The sequence below is a fragment of the Marmota flaviventris genome, chromosome 12, assembly GCF_047511675.1.
Source record: "Marmota flaviventris isolate mMarFla1 chromosome 12, mMarFla1.hap1, whole genome shotgun sequence".
Lineage (NCBI taxonomy): Eukaryota > Metazoa > Chordata > Mammalia > Rodentia > Sciuridae > Marmota > Marmota flaviventris.
The window spans coordinates 43341197-43355325 of NC_092509.1; positions in this window are offsets into that span (position 1 = coordinate 43341197).

A 14129-nucleotide genomic window follows, 5' to 3' on the forward strand; every position below is an offset into this window, starting at 1 on the left:
TCCTCCATGCTGGGTGAGGCAGGCAGATGTCTCCACTGGGCCTGGCTTTACCCTCTTCAGTTGGGGAAATCATGGAGACTGACTTGCTACTCTTGGGAAACAGCAGGGACTGGGTGGGACTTGAATCACCAGAATAAACTCCAGCTGGTCTGAGTTGCTCCCCAGAGCCAGGTCATGGCTCCGACTTGGAGAATTTTTCATTGATCTGTAACTAGCCCAGTGAACTTCAAGCTGATCTGAATCATCTCCTTCCTCTCTTCCTTCTTAACCCCAAATGGAACTGCTTCTCCTAAGAACCCACTTTTACCCAGGCCCCAGGTTCACTACTCAGAACTGAACGCCTCCTGCCTTTGCTTGCTGCCCATAGCCAATCAGTTGCCAAGACCTGCTGGTTCTGAAGTGCTTCTCTCACATCTGTTTTCTCCTCTCCGTTGCTGGTAGAACAAAGCTAGCTCAGGCCTGTAGTTAGACTATGGCAATGGCTTCCCTGGGGCCTCCCTAACAAGTTCTCTCTTCCCCTCTGTTCTGCTCTGCAAGATTTAATTCTGTTATCACACAAAACAAAACAAAAAATCAAACAAACAAAAACCTTCAATCGCTTTTTGCCTACAAACAAAAGCACAAATTCCACTGCTTGGCTCTTTGCCCCTTCATGACCCACGTCCCAGCTAGCTTTTCTTTTCTATTCTTTCTTTTTTTTTTTTTTTTTTTTGTCCTTTTTCTTTATTTCCCCAAGAATTTTTTTATTGAGGTAAAATTCATATAAAATTAGCAAATTTTGTTCATTTTGAATTAATAATTCAATGGCATTTAGAGCATTCACACTGTTGTGCTACCAACCAGCTTGAATTTCAAGATGTCTCCCATCATCCCCAAAAAAGAAATCCTGTGCCCATCAAGTACTCACTCCCCACTTCTCCATTCCCCATTCTCTAGTAACCCCTAACCAGCTTTCTGTCCCAATGGATTTGCCTATTGTGGTGTTTCATATAAATGGAATCATATAATAAAGGCCTTTATGATGGGTTTCTTTTAAATAGCACCATGTTTTCAAGGTTCTTCCGTACTATAGCATGTATGTCATTCCTGTTTGTGGCTTGGCCATTCTAAATACTGCTGCTACAAACATTTGTGTATCAATTCCCTTGCAGATATATGCTTTCACTGTTCTTGGTATATAATTAGGAGTAGAGTTGCCCACTTATATGCAAACTCTATGTTTAACTTTTTGAGGAATCGCTAGGTGCTCTTCAACATTGACTGCACCATCTTAGACTTCCTCCGCAGTAGACCAGGTTCCAGTTTCTCTATGTCCTCTCTATCACTTGTTTCTTCCCATCCCTTCCCTCTCTTTCTTGTTTAGCCATCCTAGTGGCTATGAAATAGTATTTCATTTTGGTTGTGATTTACATTTCTTTTTTTTAATATTTATTTTTCAGTTTTCGGTGGACACAACATCTTTATTTTATTTTTATGTGGTGCTGAGAATCAAACCCAGCGCCCCGCACATGCCAGGCGAGCGCGCTACCTCTTGAGCCACATCCCCTGCCCTAATTTACATTTCTTTAATAAACCAATGACAGTGAACATCTTTTACATGCTTTTTGGCCATTCATATATCTTTGGGAAAATGTTTATTCAAGTCCTTTGCCCATTTTTAATTTGGCTGAGTTGGAAGAGCTCTTTATATGTTCTGGATACAAAACCCTTAAAAGATGTATGAGTTGAAAATATTTTCTATTTATTAGGATGTCTTCTTTACATTCTTAGTCATGTCCCTTGATGAAAAATAATTTTTTAAAGCAAAGAACAAGGAAAGGAGAAGAGGAAGTGTTGGATTATAGTTTTGTAGTTGACTTTTTATAGTTACATATTTAAAAAGAACCAACCTGTCCTAACTATTTCTGGAAGGGAGTGAGTGGAAAATATCCTTGGACTGGTCTGTGCCCATTCATTGGCTCTAGTTCTTTCTAGAAACATTCTAACCTGTGACACAGAAGTGCTTAGTGGAGCTGAAGCTTCCTGACTTCAAATCATCCTGGCTCTGCTATTTTCTAGCTGTTTGAGTGAACTTGGACAGCCTTTACAGCCTCACTGGGCCTCAGTTTGCTCATCTGTAAATGTGAAAGTCTCTCATCCACAAGCTCAAAGGAAGGAATTTTTATTACCTCTTGTATTCCCACTACTTACTTAGGGTCTGGTTTGCAGATCAATAAACGTTATTAGTATCACACCCAATGTTGCTAATGATTTATTGAAAGACCAACTTCCTGCAAGTGTCTCCTATGACGTTGTTGCAAACAGCAACAAAAACTCTGACCCATTTAGCAGAGCAATAATTTATGTAGAGAGTTTTTTAAAATATTTTTTTTAGTTGTAGATGGACACAATATCTTTATTTATTTTTATGTGGTGCTGAGGATCGAACCCAGTGCCTTATGCGTGCAAGGAAAGTGCTCTACCACTGAGCTATGCAGCCTCTATGCAGAGAATTTTGAATACTTAGAAATTCATGGGGAAGGCTAGATAAAAAAGGTCCCAGCTACTTGGAAAGGTTTTTCTCCTTCCTCCCTATATGTAAATCAAACTAAACTCCTAATTTGACCTTTTTTTCAAATACTTTCTCAGGCTAATCTATTTCTTAACCCACTACTACTATTAAAGGTGTACTCAAGATTCAGTAGAAACCCCATCTCTTCCTTGCAGCCTTTCCTGACCACCCTGGCTGGAAGTGACTTTTTCTTCTTCTGCATCCTTAAGTCCCAAATGTCTTAAATTCTACCTTACATCATAGTTGTGTATCTTATCTCCCTATTAGATTACATTATTATTTATGTCCCTTGCAAGTAAGGACTATATTAGTAATTTTGCATGTCAAGTACTAACTTCTATAAACAAGAAACTCTAGATATTTTTGTGGAACAAATGCCCATTTGCCCTTGAAGTAGTTCTACTCTAATTAGCTTAACAAACAAAACCAGAACAAAAGTCACTTGTCAATGGGACCACGTCTTGTGTTTCTCGTCGTTTTTCTGCCAATGCTCAGAAGTTTTTAGTAATATATATCAAGGGTCTCTACTTGCCTGACTCCAGTTTGTTTCTATTATAACCCTCAGGCAGCAGCCCTATTGTTAAGTTACAAATCACTTTATTTCTTCTCATTAGTTTCAGGCTCCAGAGATCTGGCTTTTCCCCAGAGATGGGAGGTGCCCAGAGGTGTGGCTAGGCAACTGCTCAATGTACTTACATCATAGGAAAGGCCCTGGGGCTTAGGGCTGTGTTGATGTTCTGCAATGGGCCTCTAAGGAGATGTCTTAAACACTGTCTGCTTGTAGCTTTCCTCTCTGGTTCTTCTGCACCCACCAGTCATGGTAGTAGAGCTGCTGAGTCCAACCCTGCTTCAGTCTTTGGGCTTCCGTCTAGTTCAATCCTAGAGGGTCTCGACCTGGGTAGGGATCTTTGTCTCCTCTCTCGTCTAAGTGTCTGTCTCTTTCATCCATCCCACCAACAATAAAAACTTCTTGAAGCATTTCATTCTGTAACTAGTGAGGACATATAAAACACCTACCAAACGACTCAAGCCACAGGTTGGAACCAACACCAGGGTGTGAAAGATTTAGTGTCGACAAGGAACGGGCTGGAGGTCCGGAGGTATTGGGTCTGATCTTTGCTGACATGTCAGTAGCACTGCATGTCTGACGTGCTTCACGGCTGGATTTAGGGTGTAACCAAAGGAGCAAAGGAATGGGGATGAAGTGCTCCAAAGACCAGTTTGGGGAGGACAAAATTAACACAGGACAATTAAAACAGGATGCAAAAGACCTTAAACACACTGACTAAAGCTTGGCCTTCCTTGACACCCTACTCACAATTGTTTCAAAATTCCAGACTCTCTCTTTCTCTCTCTCTCAGTCTCTCCCATATCATCATCATCATCATCATCATCACCACCATCATCATCACCACCATCATCATCATCATCATCATCACCATCATCCTTTTCCTAAGTTCTTGCCATGGGGAGTGACTTCTGGTCAGTTTCTACTCTAATCTCACCTGGAAAGGAAGAGCAAACACCCTGGGGACACCACACCAGCATCCTCAGGTCCTAGGTATCAAGGGAAGATGCCACCCCCGTCCCCAGCAAACACACGTGGGAAATGAAGGGGACAAACCTGCAGGTGTTCCGTCCATGCCAAGGACCAGAACAGGCCCTCAAACCCATGCCTCAGATGGTGGATTTTTCCCTTCCTTTGGCCCTCCGTGACCTGAAGTTTCAGTTATTTAGGAAACAGCTGTGGATAGCTGGGGCTCCATGTTACACTCTCCTAAGTCTGGGTCCTTATTCTTATTTACTGTCTCTGTGACCTTGATTAAGCAACTTATCAACTCAGTTTCCTCCTGTGTCAAAGGGTCATGATAATAGTACATGATTCATTCATTTGTTGAAAGGATGAAATGACAAAATCCATATAAAGTGCTTGTCACAGTCTGGGGTGAAGCTCAGTTGCTTACTTAGCATGAGCAAGGCCCTGGGCTCAATACCCAGCACTTTAAGAAAGGAAGGAAGGAAGGAAGGAAGGAAGGAAGGAAGAAAGGATCACAGTTTCTGGCATGTAATAAGCATTCAAAATATCCAAGAATTATATTATTTAATTAAGTTGACCCACATTTTTCTTCAAATTGCATCAATTTCATATTCTACCATCCTCTACCCACCCAAGCCTATGACCCCAGAGTACCAACTCAAGAATTGCTTTTGAGTTCACTTGAGGTCCTCTGAACTCCTCTTTTGTTGTATAAATAAGATATGGAAGTGTTTAGAAATTTTGTGCTGGTTTCTGTCCACCACCACCCCGCCCCTGGGTCACCAGGAATAGTGGCACTGCACTTGCAGTCTCAAAGTCTCTCTGAGAGCACAAGGGCAAGTAGTTAGTTGATCAGGCTTTCAGGGGTGAGTTGGCTGATGCCTCTGTAGCAGGCTGCTCTATCCAAGGAAATTCCCTCAGAGTACAGCCAACTCTGCCAGAGGTAGGCAGATCTAAGAAGAAACATTTTTTAGATCACTTACGTTGTGGAGTATCTAAGTAAATTTGGCTATTCACAATTATTAGGCCTTTTAAGAATTAATGGATATGAGTCATCACAAAAGACTGGAAGCAGGTGATGGTGTTGTAGTCAGCTTCTCATTACTGTAACAAAATACTTGAGACAATCACTTAAAAAAAAAGAGGTAAGTTTCATTTTGGCTCACAATTTCAGAGGTTTCAGTCCCTGACTAATTGACTCTGATGTGTTTTGGACCTATAGTGAGGCAGCACATCATGGTAGGAGCACATGGTAAGCTGTTTACCTCATGGCCAATATGTGAAAGAAGAGAGGAAAGGACTAAGGTCCCAGTATCCCCTTCAAGGACACATCCCTAGGGACCTAAATTCCTTCCCCTAGGCTCCACCTTGAAGGTTCCACCACCTCCCAATGGTGCCAAGGGCTGGAACCAAGCTTTTAACACATGGGCTTTTGGGAGGCACTTATAAAATCCATAGTAGAGGAAGATTTGCAGTTTGATACACTTAAACCACCTCTCTTTGGAGGCAGTGTGTTACAGTGAAAATTATTCTCAGAGAACAACTCTCACACCTACAAATATTTACAGCAAGCTGGCAAATAATAGTTGCAGAGCCTGTTCTGTAAGTTCCCTGAAATGGCAGCACTCTGTTCTTTCAGGATTTTGCATGATGGATTTGCCGAAAGTAAATTCAGCAATATCCTAGCAGCAGATCTGAGCAGACCTAGTCAAGACTTGGTGAGGGGGGCCTCTGGGAATCCAGGGCCCAGGCTGTGCCAGAACCTTGCCACCATGCTAAAGTATAAGGGCTCCTGGGCTCACGTGTAGCAATGCTGGAATCCAGCTCACCCTGCTTAATGCCCAGGCATTTCACCAGTGAAAAATCAGTTATAAAACCCATTGTTTTCTAACAAAGCTACCTGAAGGACTTAGGGTTTCCTCTTTTGAATATGCGCTTCTATTATTCTTCCAAATGCTAAACACCCCCAAATTGTGTTCCCAATCAAGAACCATGAAGATCAAAGGACCACGAAAATTATACACACATGTTCCTTTGCTTAAGTACTTAAAAATAAATCAAGCAACATGACAGCTTAAAGCCCTTCAAATCCATTCTTGTGCTATCCAAGTCAGAAAAAAAAATGGTATCACTTAAAATGTTTCACTATCAATTCAAAAACTAGTCACGAATTCATAGACTGAAGGTCACGTCTTGGTTTAGTTTCCTGCCCCCAACAAAAAACAACCACCTGCAAGGCCTCCATCCTGAGTCTGCTTATCCTACACCTCATCTCCAGCTTTATCCTTTCATTTGGGGGCCTCTCAACGGACTGCAGATGAGCATACAGGTACCTGGGGGTCCTTCAAAAGGTAGGGCTTGAGCCCTGGCCATCCACTGCATGGGAGTATGGCAGGGTGGTACAGGGAAGGGTCGGTCTGGGAAGGTGAATCTGTAGGAGCTCAAAAGAGACCATGATCACGATCATGAAGGATTGAAAGAAGGCTTAGACACCTGACGTGGGAGGGAGCAGTGGAAGCCAGAAGTCAGAAAGGAGAGGAGCAAGATTCCAAGACCTCGAGCATGCTTACAGATTACATGTCCATCTGCTGCCTCAGCCACTCACTGCTTTTCAGATTAGCCACCTCAAGGGTGACTTCAATAAGCACTGCGGGTCCTTCATTTTGCAGAAGTTTGAGAGTGGTTTTCAGACTGCAGTGCCAGTTAGAATTGCCTGGGATGCTTATTTATAGCGTAGTTTCAGGTACACGTGCGTGCCCAGAGGTTCTCATGAAGAATTCCTGGGGCGAGACCCGGAATTTGAATTTTTTAAAAGTAGCACAGGTGATTCTATTGCACATTTGAAGAACATTTTTAAAAGAACAAAATAGCTTTACGTATTCATTTTATTAAATACCACAGACTCGATAAAATTTGAACAATTCTGAAAAAGAAAAAAAGAGTCACTGAAATCTTATCACCTGAGATGTTTGGTTATGTTATTAACAATTTAGAAACTAACATTTCAGAAATGTTTAGACATCAATAAACAGGTAGACTTTTACCCAAGCAAAAACATGTATGTTTTGGAGGCTTATTAAATCTGCTTTATTTATGTTTTCTTTTTTTTTGGTAGTGCTGGTGATTAGAACCCAGGGCCTTGTGCATGTGAGGCAAGTGCTCTACCAACTGAGCTATACCCCTAGCATTTCAGAGACTTTTAATGCACACCTTTCTTTTTCCTCTCCCATGTTTTCATTCTCCCCCACTCCCATCAGATCTCCACCACTCACTGATGTATATCCTTCTATATTTTTTGTATATCCTTCCATATTTTTTGTATATCCTTCCATATTTTTCTCCTAACTCACATAATCATGCATGAGACTTTGTGCATGGGACTTTGCCATATTTCACAAAGATGGAGTCTTATTGCATATTGGCTGCTCTGTGATTTTGTTTCTTTTAACCCACTTATACCTCTCTGATATCCTTCTAAATCATGGGTACAGATCTAATGATTCCTTTTAATGGCTGCATGATATTCCATGCTACAGCATATACATTCACTGTGTTTCTAATACTCTGTCACCACACAAACATGACTTGGCCTCAAGGAGTTTATAATATTTCAAGCTAAATTGTTGTTAGAAGGTAGATCCGTTAACCTTGGTTGTGCAATAAACCACACCAAAGCTTTTTGGCTTACACCATAATCATTTGATTTAACTTAGGGTCAGCTGGGTGACTCTTGCTTTGGACTGGCTCTGCTGATCTCTGCTGGGTTTCCACATGTGTTTTGTTCAGCTGACAATTTGGCCCGCAGCTAAATGGCCTCACTCACCTGTTTGGGGATTGGCAAATGGCCTAGGGGCAGGAGGGTCTCAACTGGGATGAGACAAGACTGTCTCTGCACATAAAGGTCTATCATCCTCCAACAGACCAGCCCTGGCTTTTTCACAGGGTGTTCTCAAGGTGCCAAGGAGCAGCACAGGAAGACAAACACAAACGTGCAAGCCCTTTTCACATCTCTGCTTGTGACTGATTTGTTTTTGTCCTGTTGGCCAAGGCAAACCACGCAGCCAAACCCAGAGTCAGTATGAGAGATGTTTACTCAAGAACACGGATACAGAGAAGGGATTACGCTGGCCTTTCTTGCCAACAATCCACCTCAGGCAATGTCTGCTCAAGAGAGGTGTCATAGACTTGGGAAATTTGTGAATAAGGGGACAGGAGCATGTCATTTCCTGCCCAAATGATGTGACAAAGTTAGCACATTTATAATGATCAGATGTTGCAGAGCTCACTCCAGGACTCCTGGGACACGGTCTCTGGAAGAGCTGACACCATCTGATCCATTCTCCCTCCCTCCACAAATGTTCCCAGTGGAGACCTCTCTCAGCAGCTGCTGCTTTGCACCTGCTGCTGTGAGGCCTCGGGACATTTCCTTTCTCTTTGGGTCTCATGTATCCAGGGGTTGGGTGTGTGTATCCTGTGGAACAACCTGGGTGAAAATGTCCTTAGCAGAACACCCAGGCTTCTGCTGGTATTATTTTTTTCTGACTGTGTTTTGCCACCTTCAAGGATCATCTCAGATCTCTAGTCTATGACTTCAGTGTAGCCATGGCAAGAGCATTAGACTTGGGAGAACTGGGTTCTGGTCCTGTGTATTCTCAGGCAATTTGCTTTCTCTCTTTGGATTTCAATTTTTTTTAAGTAAAGGAGTCAGTGGAGAACAGTGCTTCTCAGAGTTTACTGGGCCTATGAATCACCTAAAGATCTTGTAAGACCTGCAGAATTTCAGGCGCCACCTCAGACATACTGAACCAGCCTCCGCTTATTAACAAACACTCCCAGTCTGAAGCAGTTGCTCTCAACCTCAGCCATAAATTAGAATCTCTCCAGCTAAAGTCTGTGTGCTGGGTGCCCCCACCTAGAGACTCTGATGCAGTTGGTCTTGGATGCACCCTGAGTATTGGGCACCCTAGGCTTGAAGAAGTGAGGAAAACCAAGGCTGAGAAATATAAAGAGAGGAGCTGTAAGAGAGGACCCAGTCTTCAGTAGGGAACCTCAGCTGCTACCACCCTGGCAGGGAAGCGGCTGAGGGAATTTAATGCCCCGAACTGCCTATCCTCCCATCCTCTCATTTCCTGCCCAAGTTTTCTATTCACTGAACCCAGCAACTTCCTGGCTAATGCAATCCCTAAGAGAACAAGTTGATAGAGAAGGATAGAGAATGGCAAAAATGGAAATTAAACAGAAGAGCATGCTAGTTTTAAAATGAAGCTTCCTGGGGACTGAAGCAGGTGGAGGTAGAAACCTGAATTTCTAGAATGCTGCTCAGACACACATATTGAATTTGAGGTAAACTCAACAAGGTAAACTGTGACGTTCTTTTCATCTCAAAGGCCTGTGGTCTTACCTAAACAACTTGTCTTCTCCTTTACTCATCGGTGCAGTACTGTTCACTAAAATGTGAATACACAAGTAACAGAAAACGATACTTTATTAAATTTGCTTTCCACATTTACGGTCTCCAACCTGAAGCATGTGAGGGGGGTGCCCTGATTTTTCCTTGAGCCAGGAAAGAGATGGAACACGTTTTGTTGGGCCACAAACACAAGTTGTAATCCTTTGTTTCTAGTTCCAATATTCACAGCAATGTCACTGGAACTTTTAAGCTTACAAATATGAGAGTGTCTTCTTTCCTTTTCTTGCAGCCACGAGGACGAATATCAGAATTCCATATAAACAGTATGGAATTGAACTTTGGAAAGTTTGGAGAAGTAATTTCTCTATTAGTTTTAACACATACATATTAAGAATGGTGGCTTACATATTTACTAGAAGAAAATGAAAGAAAAAGTATATTCTTTTTTTTGTGTGTGTGATACTGGGGATTGGACCCAGAGGGATCTTACCCCTGAACTATAGCCCCAATCCTCTTTTTAAAATATTTATTTATTTATTTTTTGTGTGTCTGTGGTGCTGGGGATTGAACCCAGGGCCTTGTGCATGTGAGGCAAGCACTCTAACAACTGAGCTATATCCCCAGCCACCCCCCATCCTTCTTTTATTTTTATTTTGAGACAAGATCTCACTAAGTTGTAAGGTTGACCTTGAACTTGTGGTCCTCCTGTCTCAGCCTCCCAGGTCACTGGGATAACGGGTGTGTTTCACCATGCCTGGCTAGAAAGAGGATATTCTTGATAGGACACTGATTATGCATGACATTGAAAATTCCTGGTGTACGTTGCCATGTCCAGCACAGGCTGAAACTGGCCTCCCTTTGCTTCTGCTGCAGGGGTAGAAGCAGCAGTGGCTGTAGCCCAAAGGTAAGCAGAGAGGGAGGCCACCAAAGACAGGCAACTATAGACATTTTTTTAAAAACTAAATTTTGTGTCACATTTGTGTAACCCAAATGTCCTATATCCCACCAGTTGTGATCACAAATGGAGAAGCCACACTTTATTTTGATATTCAATTTCGTGTCACAGTTTCACACTGGCTTGATCTTAGGGAATAACTTTGTCCCAGATCCTCCACCCCCACCCCCACCCCCAAAGATTCTGTTAGCTGCAGTCACTGCAAAGTACTTGCCCTGTCTTCCCTTCCTGGTTCCTTTATGTCCAGAGCTACTGCCCATGCCCTTTCCAGAAGAAGCCTCACCATTACCCCCGCCCTCCCAAGATGCCATAAGCCATTCCTACATGCTATCTTTGGTTGCTGCTAAATTTCCAGTCCTCAGAAGCATTAGGTTTGACTTGGATTTCAACAGAGATAGAGGAGAGGGAGAGGAAAAAAACTTCCCACACTGGACCATACTTTTAATGGCACAAACTATTATTTTAGAACCACGAGGAGCTTCTTTTCATTTGCTGGAGCTGGAGTCTGTATTTTACTGTTGCTGAAACTGGAAAATTGCCACAAGAGAGATGGTAACCAGTGTTTTTTGCATTCCAGGGTGGAAATTCTTTCTGGGCTTGCGGGGAGGCCTTCCTTTGTTCTAATAAGAACCATTCTTATCCTATTGTGGAACCCTTGAACTGCAAGATGCTTCAGACTGAGGTGTAAAAAATATTTTTCAATTATTTAAGTTGGCTTATCTTTAGTAGCACTTCAATTTTTGAAGGTTTCTTTAAAGAATTTTATTTTATTTTTGTATATTGTGTGTGTGTGTGTGTGTGTGTGTGAGTGCGCACACATGCTCACTTAGGGTTGAAACTATTATTGTTCATGCTAAGCATGCACTCTGCCACTGAGTTACACTTCCACCTCCTAAAAGCATGTATTTTGATTGGACCATCCCTGAAAATCATTGGAATCTTTTGAAAAGAGATATTTATATTTAAGGGGAGGATATGCGGTGGGGGAGAGAGAGAGAGAGGGAGAGAGAGGGAGGGAGAGAGAAAGAGAGACAATTTTTATTAAGCATTTGCTTCCAGGATACCATACGACAAGACCTCACCAGGCCTGTTTTGTTCATCTTTACTGAAGGAAAGAGGAAGACTATATGAAGACACTAGACTGGGCTCAGGGCACAGCTGCTTCTACAGGACACTTAGAATCTCACACATGATGTTACTTAAGACTCATAGTTACTCAGATATGGAGAAATGTAACATTAGCACTTAGGATTGCCTCACCTGTGGTGAGGGTTGGTTATTTCTCACCTTTAAGAGGTAGCCCTCCAGGTAGGGAGGGTGGGATCCAGGGTTCTAGCAAGGTGCCTATACTCTGAGAAAAGAGAATGTCCAATAACTGAAGTTTTGTTTGCTGCATTGTAATTTCTTTTAGTCTCAAGTCCAGTAAAGGTGTGTCATCATTCAGGCCAGGAGTTAGCTACACTGTGAAGCCATGCCTGTCCAGCACATGCCAGCATGGTGAAACGCCATTACAGGTTGGCAAGGGGCAGCCTTAAGTGGTAGGAACAGGACTCAGAGCAGGAGCAACAACCAAAAGGAGCACATGTGCCATATACGGACTCCTTGATGGTGTTCAGAAAAAAGAGGAGAAGGAAGCTTTGCAGGCTGGACATTTTTCAGGGAGACCAGAGAGGAACTGAGTTGGGTGGGCATATTGGCTACCCTCCCTCACCATCACCAAGACTAGAGAATGTGGGCATCTTCAGTTGGTCTTTTTTTTTTTTTTTTTTGAGTTCCAAAACAGGTTTGCTTATGCCTGGAATCTTTACAAAGTTATTAAGTACAGTTTTATTATCTTCTCACTATCACCCCTTGCCCTGAATTTTGCAAGAGACAATTGCATGTATTTCTAATCTTTACTTCTCTAATCCTTTGAGTACAGTCCAAAGGCCCCAAAAGCGAATTGAACAGCAAGATCTTTCTTTCCCTCCTCTACTTCCTGCCATTCCCTGGGCTTATGCAAAACTCCTCCTTCCTCTCTGGTTACAAAAGTCCTTGTGCACATAAAAGTATCCACACGGAGATAGCTGTGCCCTGGTTGAGCCAACTCAAACTTTTCTGTTGCATGTATCACTCCCTCTCTCCTGGAGTCCTCTGGATGGAATTAAGGGGGAATTCTCAGGGAGTTTATCCTTCATTGTTCCTTCATGAGACACAGTTCTGCCGAGGTGCAAGAAGAGAAGCCCCCCAGGTGGCATTTTTTTGAAGCATATCACAGGGACCTACCCTGTCAACATCTGTCCCAGCATTTAATTGTCCCTTCCTTAATTGCTCTTCATCTAAGTACCAGGTGGCTGTTTCCCTATGTGTCCAGGTCTCCACCACCACTGGGGCCCCAGAATCCTGAGACCACTATTTTTTACCACTCAGTTTCTGGTTACCACTTAGAGGCAAATCCCCCTCTTCTTACAAACTCTTATCCCCTTTCTGCTCTGGGTTTCCTCCCAGTGATGCTTTCCTCTCCCCCACTCCTTTTTCTTTTTCTAATGGAAATACTAACCTATCATAAAGCTATATAATCAGTCAGTCAACAATATATATAAAGTCTGTTATGTCCAAACAATGTTTGGAAAAACCAATGATGGATAAGATAAACAGGTATCTGCTCGTGATGCCAACACTCTAGTGGGGGACAAATATAATAAATGACGAAATAAGCAATTAAATAAGTTAATTAAACATGACACTTTTATAAAGTGATAAGAAATTTGATAGTGGACTAGTATAACCAGAGGTACAAAAAGGGTGCTTTCTTAGATATCATAATTGGAGGGCTCTCTGAGAATGACAAAAATTTAAAAGTCTTAATGATAGAAAGAACCCAGCCAAAAGGTGGTTCCAGGTTGAAGGAAACTGCATAGATTGGCAATGATAAATTCAAGATGTCCAACCTTGGTTGTGCCCTTAGAAGATTCCAGCAGTCCCTTATATATCTGGTCAGGTTTCCTCACCTGTATTTCCCATTGGATATTCTAAAACTTCTCTACCTTCTTCAAGATCATGCCCCATTCCTGCTACCTTCTCACTCAAAAAAACAATTTGCCTTTTATTTCACAGAGGAAATTGAGAGTGTAAGGAAACAACTTCCTGAATGCCCATTTTCCCTGCATCTGCAGATTTTCCTCCTCCAAACCCATATTTTCCTCCTTGCTTCCCATCTAGAAATGTCCCTCTTCCTATGCATTCTTCATGTTTCCCATTTCCTTAAGGTTGTCACCAGCCTTCAATAATTTCAATTTCTATCTCTAAACCAGCATTTCCCACTCAGCATAAAAGACGTGCTCAGGTCTTTTTCTTTGTAACAGAAATGCTTTCTTCACACTCAAACTACTGGCTTAAGCTGCTTTGTATAAAGAATAATATAATCAATGAGCTCAAGAAATATTCTTTAGCACATTTAAAAAGCCTAAGACTTTTGTATAGATTTTGTTGCAGTAATGCTGTTTCTAGAATTTATCATGCATGCATGCAAGGACATAATTACAAAGAGAGTCAGCCTAGTGCTGTTTATAACATGGTGACATGTTCAATATGCTGTTTAACAGTGTGTCCAAAAATAGGAGAAATTAACAAATAAAAAGGCAAAAAATAGAAAAAAGTTACATAAATAAAATATATGGAAATATAATGGAATATT